The sequence below is a fragment of the Rhinopithecus bieti genome, unplaced genomic scaffold (assembly GCF_001698545.2).
Source record: "Rhinopithecus bieti isolate Rb0 unplaced genomic scaffold, ASM169854v2 scaffold_35166, whole genome shotgun sequence".
Lineage (NCBI taxonomy): Eukaryota > Metazoa > Chordata > Mammalia > Primates > Cercopithecidae > Rhinopithecus > Rhinopithecus bieti.
The window spans coordinates 1,038,940-1,055,241 of record NW_016815254.1 but is presented as its reverse complement, the minus strand read 5'-3'; the positions used below and the strand labels follow the sequence as shown (position 1 = coordinate 1,055,241).

General features: G+C 50.2%; 1 long non-coding RNA gene across 1 annotated transcript; it reads left to right on the top strand.

Annotated features, from left to right (window-relative positions):
- Nucleotides 1–1,081: 1,081 nt before the first annotated feature.
- Nucleotides 1,082–12,267, top strand: LOC108515866 (uncharacterized). The gene is made up of 3 exons (XR_001881654.1): nucleotides 1,082–1,219; nucleotides 5,434–5,587; nucleotides 12,200–12,267. It is a non-coding gene; the product is annotated as an uncharacterized LOC108515866 (long non-coding RNA).
- Nucleotides 12,268–16,302: the final 4,035 nt, after the last annotated feature.

The window sequence follows — 16,302 nt, the reverse complement described above, 5'->3', positions numbered from 1 at the left end:
GTACAAAAATTAGCTGGGCATGGTGGTGCATGCCTGTAGTCCCAGTTACTGGGGAGGTTGAAGTGGGAGGATCACATGAGCCCAGGAGGCAGATGTTGCAGTGATCCGAGATCACGCCACTACACTCCAGACTGGGCAACAGGGCAAGACTTTGTCTCAAAAAAAAAAAAAAAAAAAAAACAACAACAAAAAACAAAAAAGACATTTGGAAATGTCAGCCTTCCTCTGGTAGAGCTCACCTAGCTCAGCTACCTATGAGGTCAGAAGTTTCATAGCTTATAGCATAGCAAAAGTATGCCGTGCCAGTGAGCACAGACACAGCACAAAAGCACCTCTAGAGAGGAAACCCTCAAAATGCAGCCACTCAGGGGTGAATAGCCATTCACCCTCACTGCCCATGGGTTTCAGAGGTGCAGGTGCCCAAAGGTGGCAGCCTATTGTGACTCCCATTGCCAACAGGATGTAGATGAAAGGTCTGGGAAGAAAGCGAGTCCTACGCAGAGAAGTGTGTATCCTTCCAGACTTTTTCTATGGAACTGAGAGTTGAACCCAGGGTTACCTAATCCCCAAACCCTCCCTCTCTCCATGGGTTTTGCGAATGAGCCTCAAGTCTTTTTTTTTTTTTTTTTTTTTTTTTTTTTTTTTTTTTTGAGACGGAGTCTCACTCTGTCCCCCGGGCTGGAGTGCAGTGGCCGGATCTCAGCTCACTGCAAGCTCCGCCTCCCGGGTTCACGCCATTCTCCTGCCTCAGCCTCCCGAGTAGCTGGGACTACAGGCGCCCGCCACCTCGCCCGGCTAGTTTTTTTGTATTTTTTAGTAGAGACGGGGTTTCACAGTGTTAGCCAGGATGGTCTTGCTCTCCTGGCCTCGTGATCCGCCCGTCTCGGCCTCCCAAAGTGCTGGGATTACAGGCTTGAGCCACCGCGCCCGGCCGAGCCTCAAGTCTTTTTAGAACACCAGCTGTTAATTTCTCCTTGATAAATGTCACTCACTTCTCAGCAAGAAGTTAAGATAACTTCCAGGATTCCCCCAATCCCAAGTCACATTGTCTCCTCTATTTCCTTGCCACCCAGAGGCTGAATTCCAGTAGCCATTCTGCGTTGCAGCCCTTCATCTAGATGCTGTTCATTAAGAGGAGTGCCCCCGCCCCCACCCACCATGGGGCTGGCTGCTCACCAGCACCATTAACAGTGTTTGGCACATGCTGGACTCTCAAGAGGTAGGGGTGTGTGAGACTACTGACCATTATTTAGCACCCTTGGGTGCCAGGTGCACTGCTGGATTCTCTGCAAATACAATCTCTTTTAATCCTCACAGTAACCCCAAAGGCAGCATTATTTCCCTCCTTACAGATGAGGAAATTAAAGCCCTGGGAGCACAGCAGACTTGTCCTCACTCACAAAGCTAGTTAGGAATGGAGCTAGGATTTGAATGGAATCAACCTGCCTTCATAGCAGTTCCTGTGATAGAACCCTCAGAGGGTGTGTGTGTGCGCGCGTGTGGGGTGGGTGTTTCAGTTGCCTGTACCCAGTGCTAGTTCAGATCAAAGCAGACCTCCTTTGATCTGTGAGTGTGAGTGGAACTGGGAGGCAGCTCCTCGCAGGGAGGTGTTCGGAGAAGCTGCGGGTGGAATGAATGGGAGGAAACAGGTTGGGGCAGTAGGTGGGGCATGCTGCAGGCTAAGTGACACAAGCAGGTTGGGTGACAAGCTCAGCTGAGCCCCTGGGGTTTAAGACAGGAGGGTGATAAGGGAGGTGTTACTGTGTGCAGAGGTCACAGCTGGGCCCATCAGAGCTCAGCCCAATCGGAGTGGCTGTTTTTGTTTTTTGTTTGTTTGTTTTTGTTTTTAAAAGTGGGACCAGCCAAACGTGTCCCAGCAGCTTCCTGGCTTTCTAAGGCTTTCCCTTCTTTGTTCCCAGGTCACTAAGCTAAGAAAATATAGCATGTCCATCTGGCCAGCTTCCCAGATACAGCCTCATGAAGTTCCAGCATACAGAGAAGTGAAACGGGAGAATGGAATAATCTGTTCATTCTTTCGTTCAGTATTTACTGAGCACCCACTATGTGCTAGATATTGTTATAGGTGCTTGGAACACAGCAGTGAAGCAAAAAGACAGATCCCTGATCATGGGTTGCTTCTGGTGGGAGATGGGGAGGTAATAAATAATAACCCTAAAAAGGAAGTAAATTAGGTCCTAAGGCTGTGGAATAAAGGCAAAATAGAGCAGGGAAAGGGGGATCAGGAGCACATGTATGGCTGAGGTTGGGGCTACAATCTTAAGAGAGTGGTCAGGGAAGTGAAGGAGCTGCCCATGTGGTAGGCAGAGAGAACACCATGTCTCCAGAGTTGAGGCAGGAGGGAACAGGCCTGTGTATTTGAGCAACAGCTGGAGACCAGGAAGCTGGAGTGGAGGGGGTGATATGGAGAATAGGAGACCAAGGGATTGTCCAAGGGTGGGGGCTACATCACTTAGGGTGTGACAGTGGCCTGTCTTCTCTTTGTAAAGGATGCCTCCCACTGCTGAGCAAGCAGGTGGGAAATGGGAGAGCAGCTCTTGGAGCCCAGCATGATACCCAGACTGGAGGCTATGGGGGCTCAGGCAGAGGCTGGGGGCAGGCTTTGGAGGGGTGGGGGATGACATGGTTTGGCTCTGTGTCACCACCCAAATCTCATCTTTTAGCTCCCATAATTCCCATGTGTTGTGGGAGGGACCTGGTGGGAGATAACTGAATCATGGGGGCATGTCTTTCCTGTGCTGTTCTCATGATGTGCATAAGTTTCATGAGATCTTATGGTTTTAAAAAGGGAGTTTCCCTGCACAAGCTCTCTCTCTCTCTTTGCCTGCTGCCATCCATGTAAGATGTGACTTGCTCCTCCTTGCCTTCTGCCATGATTGTGTTTAATGAAACTGTAAGTCCATTTAATGAAACTTGGTGACCCAGTTTAATGAAACTGTAAGTCCATTTAATGAAACTTGGTGACCCATGCCTGTAGTTCCAGCTACTTGGACCTCTCTTTCTTTTGTAAATTGTCCAGTCTCGGGTGTGTCTTTTTCAGCAGTGTGAAAACAGACTAATACCGGCTGGGTGCGGTGGCTCATGCCTGTAATCCCAGCACTTTGGGAGGCCAAGGTGGGTGGATCACCTGAGGTCAGGAGTTCAAGACCAGTCTGACCAACATGGAGAAACCCTGTCTCTACTAAAAATACTAAATTAGCTAGGCATGGTGGCACATACCTGTAATCCCAACTACTTGGGAGGCTGAGGCAGGAGAATCACTTGAACTCAGGAGGCAGAGGTTGCAGTGAGCCAAGATCACACCATTGTACTCCAGCCTGGGCAACAAGAGTGAAACTCCATCTCAAAAAAAAAAAAAAAAAGAAAGAAAGAAAAAGTAAAACAGTCTAATACAGGGGAGCTCAGGAGCACTGCCTTCCGTCTGGTCCACTGGAAATGTCTGCCAGACTCCAGCTGGGTAAGCCTAGCAGGCAGTTATGTATACAAGTCAGGATTATGGGAGAAAGGTCTGCACTAGAAATGTAAGTTTGAGGTGTCATTCTGCAGATGGTGAATGAGATCATGAGAGTGGGAGTGCAGATGGGAAAAGGACGAGGGCTGAGCCTTGAGCACTGCACTCTTCAGTAGCCCAGGAGAAGAGAAGGCACAATCAGGGAGGTAGGAGGAAAGCCACGAAAGGCTTATCCCAGAAGAGATAGCTTCAAGCGGGAGAGAGGGACCAACTGCATCAAATGGTGCTTAATCTAGTCTTGCTGCTTTTGCTGTGCCCCAAGCTGCCATTCCCTCCTCTTTAAAATAGGAGTTACAGGGTCCGGGTGTGGCAGCTCACACCTGTAATCCCAGCACTTTAGGAGGCCAAGGCAGATGGATCACGTGAGGTCAGTAGTTCAAGAGCAGCCTGGCCAACACAGTGAAACCCCGTCTCTACTAAAAATACAAAAGCTAGCTGGGCTTGGTGACGCATGCCTGTAGTCCCAGCTACTTGGAAGGCTTGAGGCAGGAGAATCGCTTGAACCGGGGAGGTGGAAGTTGCAGTGAGCCGAGACTGCACCACTGCACTCCGGCCTGGGTGACAGACCAAGACTCTGTCGCAGAAAACAAAAAAAGAAGGGGGGAGTTACAGTGTCCATCCAAGAGGTGTGATGGAGATTAAATGAAATAATGTACAAGGAGCATATGGCACGTTTAAGTCACATTCAATGTCCTTCTTTCTGTGGGAAAATTCATGCATATGAATAATGGTAAAAAGAAGATCATAACCATGATTATGAAGCTTATTTATGCCTCAGGAAAAACTGTATAAGACATGCCCTTGTCCTTGGGCAGCATAGCCGTCACTGGGGAGGACCTACATGGAATAACGGGCAGCAATCCATGCCTGCCGGGCACAGGCTGTGACTGATGGGCCAGGGCAAGGAATGACTTTTCATGGTCAGGGACTTTACAGGTATGGGCACCCAAGCTGGGTTCAGAAGGATGTGGAGATTTGGGCAGGCTGAAGGCAAGGGGCATTCACTTGAAGGCAAAGGTGTTGCAGAGGTGCAGAGTGGGAGCTGATCTTTGCTTGAGGACTGAATGGGACTTGCTTAACAGGAGAGGGTGTATTGGTGTGTGTGTTTCCAGGACAGGCCCAGTGGGAAAGAGGTTGGCAAGGGAGATAGGGATCAGATTACATAGTAATCAAAATCTGGTCTAAACTAACAATCAGTCCACCAGAGCACTGGGGTAGGTGCTGAGCCCCAAGTCCCACCATACCTTGTATCCTCCATTCTCTGGTTGTAATGGCCTGCTTAGCCCTGTGTCTCCCCTGGACTGAGTGCTCTGGGAGTGAGACAGGGATGAAGCCCTGTTTGCTGCTGAGCCCAAAATTAGTGCTGTGTTTGAGGGAGGCACATGTGGTACACCTAGAGGCCGAAGGAGAGGGCCTCTTCAGGACCTCCAGACAGGGAGCCCCTACCACAGCACCATGCCCAGCTCCCTATGGGCACTCAGTAAATGGGAATGGAATGGACACATGTGCCCAGGGTTGACTGTTCTAAGGCCAACCGCAGTGTCTGTAGGGCCCACCATCTGCTCTCGAGAAGCCCCAGGGGGAGTCCCGAATCCAGGTACCTGGGAGGCCCCATTGACTGTCACTGATCTGAAGAGAGATTCCAGACATGGGAAATCCAGGGGACTCCCTGCAGAGACCTGGAGAGGGTCTTCTCCCCAGCCCCACTCCAGGCCCAGACATCATCACTGTCAGGTGGTAGTTTCTTCTTCTGCTTGTCCCTGCCTTGCTGACCTCCTAGCTCTGGCTCCCCTTCCTCTCGCTGTCTGCTCCCATCCCTGATGCTCCCACTCTCTGTTCCCTGCTCAGCCAAGGAGCTATTTTTGTCATCTCCCCCTCCCCCATCTGCCCCTTCTGTCCCGCAGGATTGAGCATGGTTCCTTCTCAGAAGCGGATTTCTGAAAGGCCCTGCCCTTCAGGGGCCATGGATGGGGCCACCAGTTGCCGGGCAAAGAAAGAGCAGCCAGGAAGCAAGTGACGAAGCCTGCAAGAAGGCCAGGGAGGAACAGGAAGGACCAGGTGCAGCGGGTAGGGTGGGAGGGAGACTAGATAAGGATGGGGGAGGATGGAGGAGAGCTGAGAAAGAGACAAAGAAACAGAGCCACAGGGCAGGGCATAGTTCTGGGCCTGGGGCTGAGAAGTCACTGCAGGCAGAGGTAGGCACCTCAGGCCTGGGCCCCACAGATGCACCCAGATGGGCGGAGCAAAGGGAGCCTTAGATCCCTGCTTCTGAGCTCATGTCGTTCGTTCTTTCTTTCTTTCTTTCTTTCTTTCTTTCTTTCTTTCTTTCTTTCTTTCTTTCTTTCTTTCTTTCTTTCTTTTTTTTTTTTTTTTTTTGAGACTGTCTTGCTCTGTTGCCTAGACTGCAGAGTGCAGTGGCACAGTCTCTGCTCACTGCAACCTTTGTCTCCCAGGTTCAAGTGATTCTCCTGCCTCAGCCTCCCGTGTAGCTGGGACTACAGGTGCAAGTCACCACACCTGTCTAATTTGTGTATTTTTAGTAGACAGGGTTTCACCATTATTGGGCAGGCTGGTTTCGAATTCCTGACCTCAAGTGATTTGCCCACCTCAGCCTCCCAAAGTGTTGGGATTACAGACGTGAGCCACCATGCCCGGCCTGAGCTCATGTCCTTGTGACACTCTCCCAGGTGCCCCCAGGCTCAAGAATCCAGCAGAGCATCCAGAGACGGCAGGGGGCATGTGAAGCCTTTCTGTCCTCCCAGCCTGCCCTGGGAAGGGGTTGGGCCTTCCTAGCTCTGGGTCTTTGGAGGTGTTGTTGATGGTGTGGGGGTTCCACTTGCAAAAAGCAGGTGCTCTAGGTTGTGGGGAGCAGAAGGGATGCGGGGGTCTAGAATAAGAGGAAACAGTGCTGAGCTTGAAAAAGGGTGAAAAGAGGTTTTAAATCTGCCATGCTCCTCCTAAACTGGTGCTCCTAGGTAGTAAACAACCCAGTACAGTGTGTGCTTTGTGGGTTAGTCACACTGTGACTTATCTGTGAGCTGCTGTCAGTAGAGTGAATCAGGGGAGGGAGGGTGTGAGTGTGTGTGGGAGGGTGTGAGTGGGTGTGATCATGTATGTGGAGGTGTGTGTGCCTATGGCTCCCCAGGGTAACGTGGGTCTAAGGTAGGATTCAGATGTGTCTGGCTGGCGGGGCCAACCTACAGAAGTTTTGCTCCAGGCTGGGCGCAGTGGCTCATGCCTGTAATCTCAGCACTTTGGGAGGCCAAGGTGGGCAGATCACCTGAGGTCAGGAGTTCAAGACCAGCCTGGCCAACATGGTGAAACCACGTCTCTACTAAAAATACAAAAATAAGCCAGGTATGGTGGCATGCTCCTGTAATCCCAGCTACTTGGGAGGCTGAGGTAGGAGAATCGATGGAATCCAGGAGGTGGAGGTTGCAGTGAGTCAAGATTGCGCCACTGCACTCTAGCTTGGGCAAAAAGGGTGAAACTCTGTCTCAAAAAAACAAAAAACAAAAAAAAACAGAAGAAGTTTTGCTCCAAGTTCCCAGAGCCTCCAGCCTCCAGGGAGCAGACTCACCCCAGGAAGGAGATGGGTAACCAAGCCTGCCATCAGCGGGGCAAAGTGACCTGCAGGCCATTGGAAGAGGGGTCTTTCCAGCCCAGTGCTAGTCTGAGCCTCAGGAAGAGGACTTGACACAAAATGGGATCACCATTCCTACGAATGGGGCTCTGGCCCCTCCTACCACACGTAACCCCAAGGGGAGACTCGTCTATCCTCACGGTCTAGAGCCCCTGACACCTGAGGGCCAAGCAACCTGTGGCAGTGGCTGGTGACACACCATGGGGCCATTGGGATGGCAGAGATCCAGGTGTCTGGGGGTGGGGGCAAGGGAGCAGGGAGGTGGCAGGGGCCTGAGGCCCCGGGAAAGGGGCATAAGAGTCAGTGGCATTTTATTGTGACCCAATTGACACCAATAGCGGGGAGAGAAAATTCAGGTACACAAAGCCAGAATAATTAAAGACTATCCATTGTTTTCCTTTTTTCATTATTTTAATTTTTAAATTTTTTTTATAGAGATGGGGTCTTGCTGTGTTGCCCAGGCTTGTCTTGAACTCCTGTCTTCAAGCAATCCTTCCATGTCGACCTCCCACAGTGCTGGGACTACAGGCATGAGCCACTGAGCCTATCCTTGTCCATTGTTTTCATCAGAGAGACATTTATTGAACACATATGTGTTTGTACTAGACACTAAGACTACTAAACCAAACACGACCCCAGCCCCTACGGAACTCACTGTCCAGTGAGTAAGAGGAACATAAAAGTGGGTGATTGGCCAGGCGCAGTGGCTCACACCTGTAATCCCAGCACTTTGGGAGGCTGAGGCAGGTGGATCATCTGAGGTCAGGAGTTCGAGACCAGGCTGGCCAACATGGTGAAACCCCATCTCTACTAAAAATACAAAAATTAGCTGGGTGTGGTGGCGGACACCTGTAATCCCAGCTACTTTCCTGAGGCTAAGGTAGGAGAATCGCTTGAACCTGGGAGGCGGAGGTTGCAGTGAGCCGAGATCATGCCATTGCACTCCAGCCTTGGAGTGCAGCAAGAGCAAAACTCAGTCTCAAAAAAAAAAAAGTTGGTGACTGTGTCATTTGTAAGTAATGCTAATGATAATAGCCAACACATTCAGTGTTCACATGTGCTGGGTACCGTTCTAAGCACTTTACATATATGTGCATGTATGCACAGGATCGAGGCCCATGCAGGGCATGGGAGACATCAGAGCAGAGCCCCAGCACACCTCAGTCATTGGGAAGCTCCTCCAGAGGAGAGCAGCATATTTTCCACAGGGTTCTAGAACAGGTCAAGAGGCCAGTGGAAGTCCCCGCAGCCTTCACTCCTACCTCCGTCAGCTCAGAGCTGGCCAGATCAGACTTGTCTGCACCAAAGCAATCATGACCCAGTCTCTCCAGCCCATGTCTGGGGCTGATGCCCTCTGACCCTCCTGGGTAAAGCAAACATTAAGAGAGGGCTGGATGCAGTGGCTCACACCTGTAATCCCAACACTTTGGGAGGCCAAGGCAGGAGAATTGCTTGAGGCCAGGAGTTCAAGACCAGCCTGAGTAACAAAGTGAGGCTCTGTTTCTACAAAAAAATCAAAGAATTAGCCAGGTGTGGTGGTGTGTGCCTGTAGTCCCAGCTACTCAGGAGGCTGAAGTGGGAGGATTTCTTGAATCCGAGATGTTGAAGCCACAGTGAGCTGTGATCGTACAACTGCACTCCAGTCTGGGTGACAGAGGGAGACTCTGTCTCACAAAAAGCAAATAAAAAATAAAAAAATAAAGAAAAGAAAGAAAGAGAGAATAGAGGAAGCCATGGGAATAAGTGGGGAACAGAGGGCAGGAGGGGGTCCTGGGCTGGGTTGGGCTGGGCTGGGGGCTGTGGAGTTGAGTGTCCCAGCCTGTGCAACTGGAGTCTCCCCACATAGAGGAGCCAGCCAGCCATTGACTGCCCAGCTCAGAGCATTCCCTCTGGGGAGTGCAGGCTGGTAGCTCAGAGGTGGTAAGAGAAGGCAGATAAATTGGAATAAGCAGGCTGCCCTAGCTTTTGTGGGCCCAGTGGAGACCAAATGATATTCCCAGATCACAGCCCATGCCCGCTTCTCTTCCCACTCTTGGCACCATTTTGAACCATGAGAGGTCACCAGTGACATCAATATCTGTGTGGACACCCAGCCTGCACAAACACACACCACCAAACAGCAGTCCCTGGCCACTTCTTGGGCCCAGGGAAAGGTTGTAATATTTGGAAATATTTATACTAAAAAAGTGTTCCTTATATATGTGAAATTCCAATGTAACTGGGAATCCTGTGTTTTATCTGTAGCTCCAGCCAGTGGTGCCTCCACCAGCAGTATGATCAGCCCACGGGAGGCCCTCAAAACCCTGCGAGTGGGCTCAGGGTCTGCTAGGCAGGGCCTTCCAAGAATCCAGGGTTAGGGAGTGGTGGGGGAGGCAGGTTCTGGGTGGATGTATCTTGGACCTGCAGACTCCTCTCTTTGTGAGGAGGGGGTTGACCAGAAGAGGGTCAGATTGTGTCCCCAAAAACTCAGGACCTAGAGCAGGGGGCCCTTTGCCTACTTTCTGGGGTGGGCTTCAATCCGACTTCAAGTGAGAAATAATCTCAAGCAAGGGGCATCGTTGGAAAATTGGTTGGCACCCTTGGTGTCTTCACTCTTTCTTTCTTTCTTTCTTTCTTTCTTTCTTTCTTTCTTTCTTTCTTTCTTTCTTTCTTTCTCTCTCTCTCTCTCTTTTTCTTTTTCTTTCTTTCTTTCTTTCTTTCTTTCTTTTTTTTTCTGAGACAGGGTCTCGTTCTGTTGCCCAGGCTGGAGCACAATGGTGCGATCATGGCTCGCTGCAGCCTCGACCTCCCAGGCTCAAGCGATCCTCCCACCTCAGCCTCCCATGTAGCTGGGACTACAGTCGAGCACCACTATGCCCAGCTAATTTTTGTATTTTTTGTAGAGGTGGGGGTCTTGCTGTGTTACCTAGGCTCATCTCAAACCCCTGGCTTCAAGCCATTCTCCTGCCTTGGTCTCCCAAAGTGCTGGGGATATAGCCGTGAGCCACTGTGCTGGGCATCTCTAATTTTTCTAACATCCCCACAGGCAGTGGCCTCTGATTCTGGGAGACGGTACTGCAGAGTGGCTGAGAGCTAGAGTTGCCAGATAAAAATACAGGATGCCCAGTTAGAGTTGAATTTCAGATAAACAATGAATACTGGTTTTGTTTTGTTTTGTTTTGTTTTGAGACGGAGATTTGCTCTCGTTGCCCAGGCTGGAGTGCAATGGCGTGATCTCGGCTCACTGCAAACTCCACCTCCTGGTTCAAGCGATTCTCCTGCCTCAGGCTCCTACGTAGCTGGGATTACAGGTGCCTGCCACCACGCCCGGCTAATTTTTGTATTTTTAGTAGAGACGGGGTTTCAACATGTTGGCCAGGCTAGCCTCGAACTCCTGACCTCGGGTGATCCACCCACCTTGGCCTCCCAAAGTGCTGGAATTACAGGCATGAGCCATAACACCCGGCCTTTTTTTTTTTTTTTTTTTTGAGATAGAGTCTTACTCTGTCACCCAGGCTGTAGTGCAGTGGCACAATCTCGGCTCAGTGCAACTGCCACCTCCCAGGTTCAAGCAACTCTCATGCCTCAGCCTCCTGAGTAGCTGGGACTACAGGCGTGTACCACCACGCCCAGCTAACTTTTGTATTTTTAGTAGAGATGGGGTTTTGTCATGTTGGTAAGGGTGGTCCTGAACTCCTGACCAAGAGATCCACCTGCCTCGGCCTCCAAAAGTGCTGGGATTATAGGCATAAACCACCATGCCCCGCCAACAAATACTTTTTTACTATCAACATGTCATGTAGTATTTGGGAATCTACAGTTGGCCCTCCATATCTGTAGGTTATTTATCCATAGATTCAACCAACTGCAGATAGAAAATATTTTTATGGCCGGGCGCGGTGGCTCAAGCCTGTAATCCCAGCACTTTGGGAGGCTGAGACGGGCGGATCACGAGGTCAGGAGATCGAGACCATCCTGGCTAACACGGTGAAACCCCGTCTCTACTAAAAATACAAAAAAAATTAGCCGGGCGAGATGGCGGGCGCCTGTAGTCCCAGCTACTCCGGAGGCTGAGGCAGGAGAATGGTGTAAACCTGGGAGGCGGAGCTTGCAGTGAGCTGAGATCCGGCCACTGCACTCCAGCCTGGGAGACAGAGCCAGACTCCGTCTTAAAAAAAATAAATAAATAAATAAGAAAATATTTTTAAAAAACAATAAGAATAATACAAATAAAAAATACTGCATAACTAACAATGATTTACATAGCATTGACATTGTGTTAGGTATTGTAGATAACCCAGAGATCAGCTAAAGTATATGGGCAGTTATATGGTTATATGCAAACACTGTCATTTTATATGAGGGACTTGAGCATCCTCAGATTTTGGTATCTGTGGGTCCTGGAACCAATCTCCCTGGGATACCAAGGGACGGCTGTACTTCTAAAAATTATTTCTTGTTTATCTGAAATTCAAATTTAAGCTGGTGTACTGCTTTTGTTTTTGTTTGTTGTTGGTAAATCTGGCGACCCTGCCGAGAACAGGGGTTTTGGAGTCTCATACCTTAGCCTCAGATCTCGGCTTTTCTATCTTCTCACTGTGTGAACCTCTCTGAGGCTCACATTCCATACCTGCCTCCCAGGGCAGGAGAAGGATTAAGCGATAAAATGTGCTGGTGTAGGTGACAACTGTTATTACTTTCCCTGGCCAAGATCCCACAGTTAGAAGGCAACAGGCCAGTGTCTGCCCTCCACGCTCTGGTCTGAGATCCCCAGGTCATCCCAAGGGCCCTCAGCAGCCTGCCGCCCCTCCTCCAGATCCCAGCCCATGCAGTGCTCAAGGGGCCGCTGGGAGACCAGCAGAAGAGGCCCTGCACCAGAGAGGAAGCATAATCTGGCCTGGGGAACCCAAACTTCTAATAACTGTGAGGAGGCCTGCGGAATGAGAAGGGAGTGGCAGAGGCACTAGAATTTCTTCTGTGCCCACCATGTGCTGGGCATTTGTTACCTAATTTAATCCTCACAGCAACTTCTCATTTCCATTTTGCAGCTGAAGATGTATTAATAGCAACACAGGATAAGGCCCGGCTGTTCCTGTTAGGACCACTTTCTCCAGCCAAATCCATGGCTCCTCTCACCTCCTCCAGGCCTTTGCTCACCCCAGCCTCTTCCCTGACTGGGTGCCTCCCATTGGAACCCTCCCTGGGGAACCCGTCCCACAGTGATGGAGCGCCTTATACCCGCTTTCTGATTTCTTTTTTTACAAAGCACCCCTACTCATCAAATACACTAACTACTGTGCTTGTTTGGTTTGCTTCTTTCCCTTCCAGAATGTAAGCTCTACGAGAGTAGGGTTTTCAGTCCTTTTGGTTTACCGACACACTCCCCATGCCCAGCACAGACTCTGTACATATTTGTTGAATGGAGTAAAAACAGAATAACGGTAATCATAGCTGACACTGTCTTGGCCCCTACTTTTTGCCCTAGAACCATTCCAAGCACCTCATATGTGCTCATTCATGAATTCCTCCCATCTCAATGAGGCACAGAGCGGGCAAGTAATTTGCTCAAGGTCACAGAGCAAGTGTGCAAGAGCAACGAGCAGGTTGGCCTGAGTTCCCCATTGGTGATGTTTTACTCACTTCAAGGCTGTCTGTGACCCTTGGCATTAGGTCTTTTCGTGGGAGGCATGGCCCCCTTGGCAGCAACCCTCTCACTCCTGTAGCATGCTGTATTATGAGGGCCTCTTCGCTTGTTTAGTGTTGACTCAATTTCTTTGAGGGCAGGGACTGGTCTCCTTCATTTTGATTTCCCCAGTGCCTTGCATGGTGTCCAGCCCATTGCAGAGACTCACCTCCATTTTCCTATTTGGCATTTACACCCACCTGGTGAGGTGGGAAGCACAGGTATCATCACTCCATTGCCCCCATTTTATCAGCAAGGAAACAAGCTCAGAGAAGTGAAATCATTCATTCATTTGACAAGTATTTATTGCACTTCTATACACCAAGTACTGAGCTAAGTGCTTGAGAGGTAGGAAGAGGCAGACAGTGAGCAGACCCTGGGTCTCCTGGTTCAGTGCTCACCTGGCCACAGCCCACAGTCCACACTACATAGCCCCAGGGTTTCTGGCTGCTGCCCAAGGCTTTGGTGAGACCATCCCCTGTTAGAACTGGGCAAAGGCCAAATATAAGCATTGAGGGGTACTGGGGGTGGGAGGGGACTTCAGGATCTAGATAGGCTGTTTCAGCCACGGTTTGTGGGGGTTGCCCAGTGGGGCTAGAGTGAGTAAGTGGGTGAGGGGGTGATTTCCAGCCTGTGATGCATGTCTGCCAGATGTGCTTCAAAGCAAACAGGATGCAAACCATATATTTAACCTGATGTGGTTAGCACCCAGCCTTTCCCAATGGGGGAAGCCTTTGGGGTGTCTTCCTCTTACTGGGGAATGTGTTCCTCGGGGAGGGGAAAGGATGGTTTGCAGTGTACAGAAAACCTGGAGACTCATGGCTCAACCAAGAAAAGGCAATATGTTCCCAGGAAGAAATATACCACAGCTAGAACCAGAAGGTCTTTCTGTCTGTCCTTCTTGGCCCCTGAGTGTGTTATATGAACAGATTTATGCTGAAACCTGGGTGTGGTGGGGAGAGGTTGTATTCATTCATTTATTCATTCATTCATTTGACAAGTACTTATTGCACTTCTATACACTGAGTACTGAGCTAAGTGTTGAGAATATACCAGGGAAAACAATATACCTGCTGCTGTCCTCATTAAACTTGCAGCTTAATGTGGGACAAGCATTAAAGGAGTGTTGCTGTTAATTAATTATTTTTAGCTGCCAGTGCTCTGAAAGAGATTCCTGGATTGCATGAAAAGGTAAAATAAGAAACCTGTTTCAGTTTGGGAGTCAAGGAAGGCTTCCTGCAGGAAGTGGTATTTATGCTGAGTCCTGGAGGCAGTCTAAGAGTTCTTCGGGCCACTTGCTGAGCAGAGTGGGTGAGGGGGCTGAGCATCAAGCATTGCAGGCCCAGGGAGGGGCGCATGCAAAGACCTTGAGATGGAAAGGAGCGTGACTTCTGTAGGTTCTGCATGAAGGGCTCCAGAGTGGCTGGCATCTGGATACTAGGCTGATTGGGAGAGGCAGATCCTGCTCATGTCTGCTGGAGAAGATGACCAAGTTTAACCACGGGAGTGGCATTCCATGAGCAGCAGGGACGTCGTGGAAGTCTGGCGTGAAGGGACAGTTGCCATGAATAGACAAGTTCGTTCTGGAAGGCTTGCTGCAGAAGGCGTGTCTGGGGGTTTTGGCAGAGGGTGTAGGAGTTGGAAGAGCTGTGTGCAAGGCTGAGGAAGTGGGAGCAAGACTACTTTGGGTTGGTGTGGGGGTGGCTGAATGACTCTATTTGGATGTGTACGTTCTGTCTCTCCAATTAATTTTAAGAACTACTATTTATTTCACAACCACTGTGTGCCAGGCAAACACTGATCTATTTCGTTCAACCCATAAATAGCTGTTTGAGATAGATATGACCATCCTATTTTACAGATGAGACAAAGGAGGCTCAGAGGATTAAGTCACCTGCCCATAGCAACACGGAGAAGATGTGGTGGAACCAGGGATCAAAAATGTGTCCTCTCTGTATATAGCTCCTCAACCTTCCATCACACTTGCCTTCCTGGTGACCTGATATCCTAGGATTTTCACCGACTGCTCTGGGGACACATTGGTTAAATCCAAGTGGTTCGCAGGGACTGACTGGCAACATAACTGTGTTCAATAGAAGAATGATGTACTGAGTGGTGGTCACTTAGAACCATGCATCTGCCACCCCTCGAGGCTGGGCCATGAAGAAGGCATGGCTCGCTGGCACGGTGGTTCACACCTGTAATTCCAGCACTTTGGGAGGCCGAGGTAGGCTGATTGCTTGAGCTTAGGAGTTTAAGACCAGCCTGGGCATCATGGCAAAACCCCATCTCTACAAAAAATACAAACACTAGTCAGGTGTGGTGGTATGCACCTGTGGTCCCAGCAATAGCAGGAGGCTGAGGTGGGAGGATTGCTTGAACCCGGGAAGTTGAAACTGTAGAGAGCTGAGATCCTGCTGCTGCACTCTAGCTTGGGTGACAGAGCGAGACCCCGGCTCAAAAGAAAAAAAAAAAAAAAAAGAAGGCGCGGCTAGTGTGGAAGTGGCTGCAAGCTCAGTTGTCCGTGGGTACTGGATTCAGTGGCAGATCTGAGCACTGCTACCTGCTCCCTCTGAACTCCATAGCTCAGTCATGGACAAGGCCTCTGACCTCGCTGCAGGGCTCAAGGCCTGGCATTCTCACTTCTTCCACCCTCTGGAGGCCCTGGTCTGCCCTGGGCACCCTCCCCAAGTAGCTTCCTTCCCTTGGCTCCTGTGCCTTTGAAACCTGCTGAAGCATTTCCTGTCCAAGGCAGAGTGAGGCTCATGGGTCGCTGGGTTTCCTCTCTATTCCAGGAGCTGTAGCCAGATCTGTTTGAGTCTGGGCCAAGCTCGGGAAGGCAGTGGGTGTGGGGGCCTTCCTTCCAGTTCAGGGAACGGGCTGGGGAGGAGGCAGGACCAGGCTCAGCTGGTGCTGCTGGGATCAGTCATGGACCACGTGCAGGGGGCAGAGGCACCCAGCCTGGCACTTTGAGGACGGCGGGATAAAGCTCCATTTCTGTCCCCCTGAGGCAGCCTGAGGTTGAGCAGGGCCCAAGGCAGTTCGCTAAAAGAACCAGCGTCAGTGAAAGTACTCTAGGTAGCTTCAGGCCTTTGCTTTGCATGCAACTCTCCCAAGGCTGAGTTCTAAACTTGGCTGCTCATTTCAGCTCAGGGCTGATAGCCATGCAGATCTTTATTATGAATCTCACCCTCTGGGCTCTAGGGGTTCCTGCCCTAATGGTAAAATCAGTATCAGTAGTAGTATTCAAACTTGGGGTTCAGCAGAAAACCTGCTGGGAGCACTCTACTAGGAGGTAGAGATCACCTTTGCCACGTCCTACTGGGAGAGTATCTGGACCTTCCAGCAACACGCCAAGGGTTCTAAGGCTTGAAATGCATTCCCATGCTGAAAATACAAATCACAATGTTTCTCAAACTGTTGAAGGTCAGACACTGAGAGGGGCAGGGTGAGGACGAGGAAGGATTG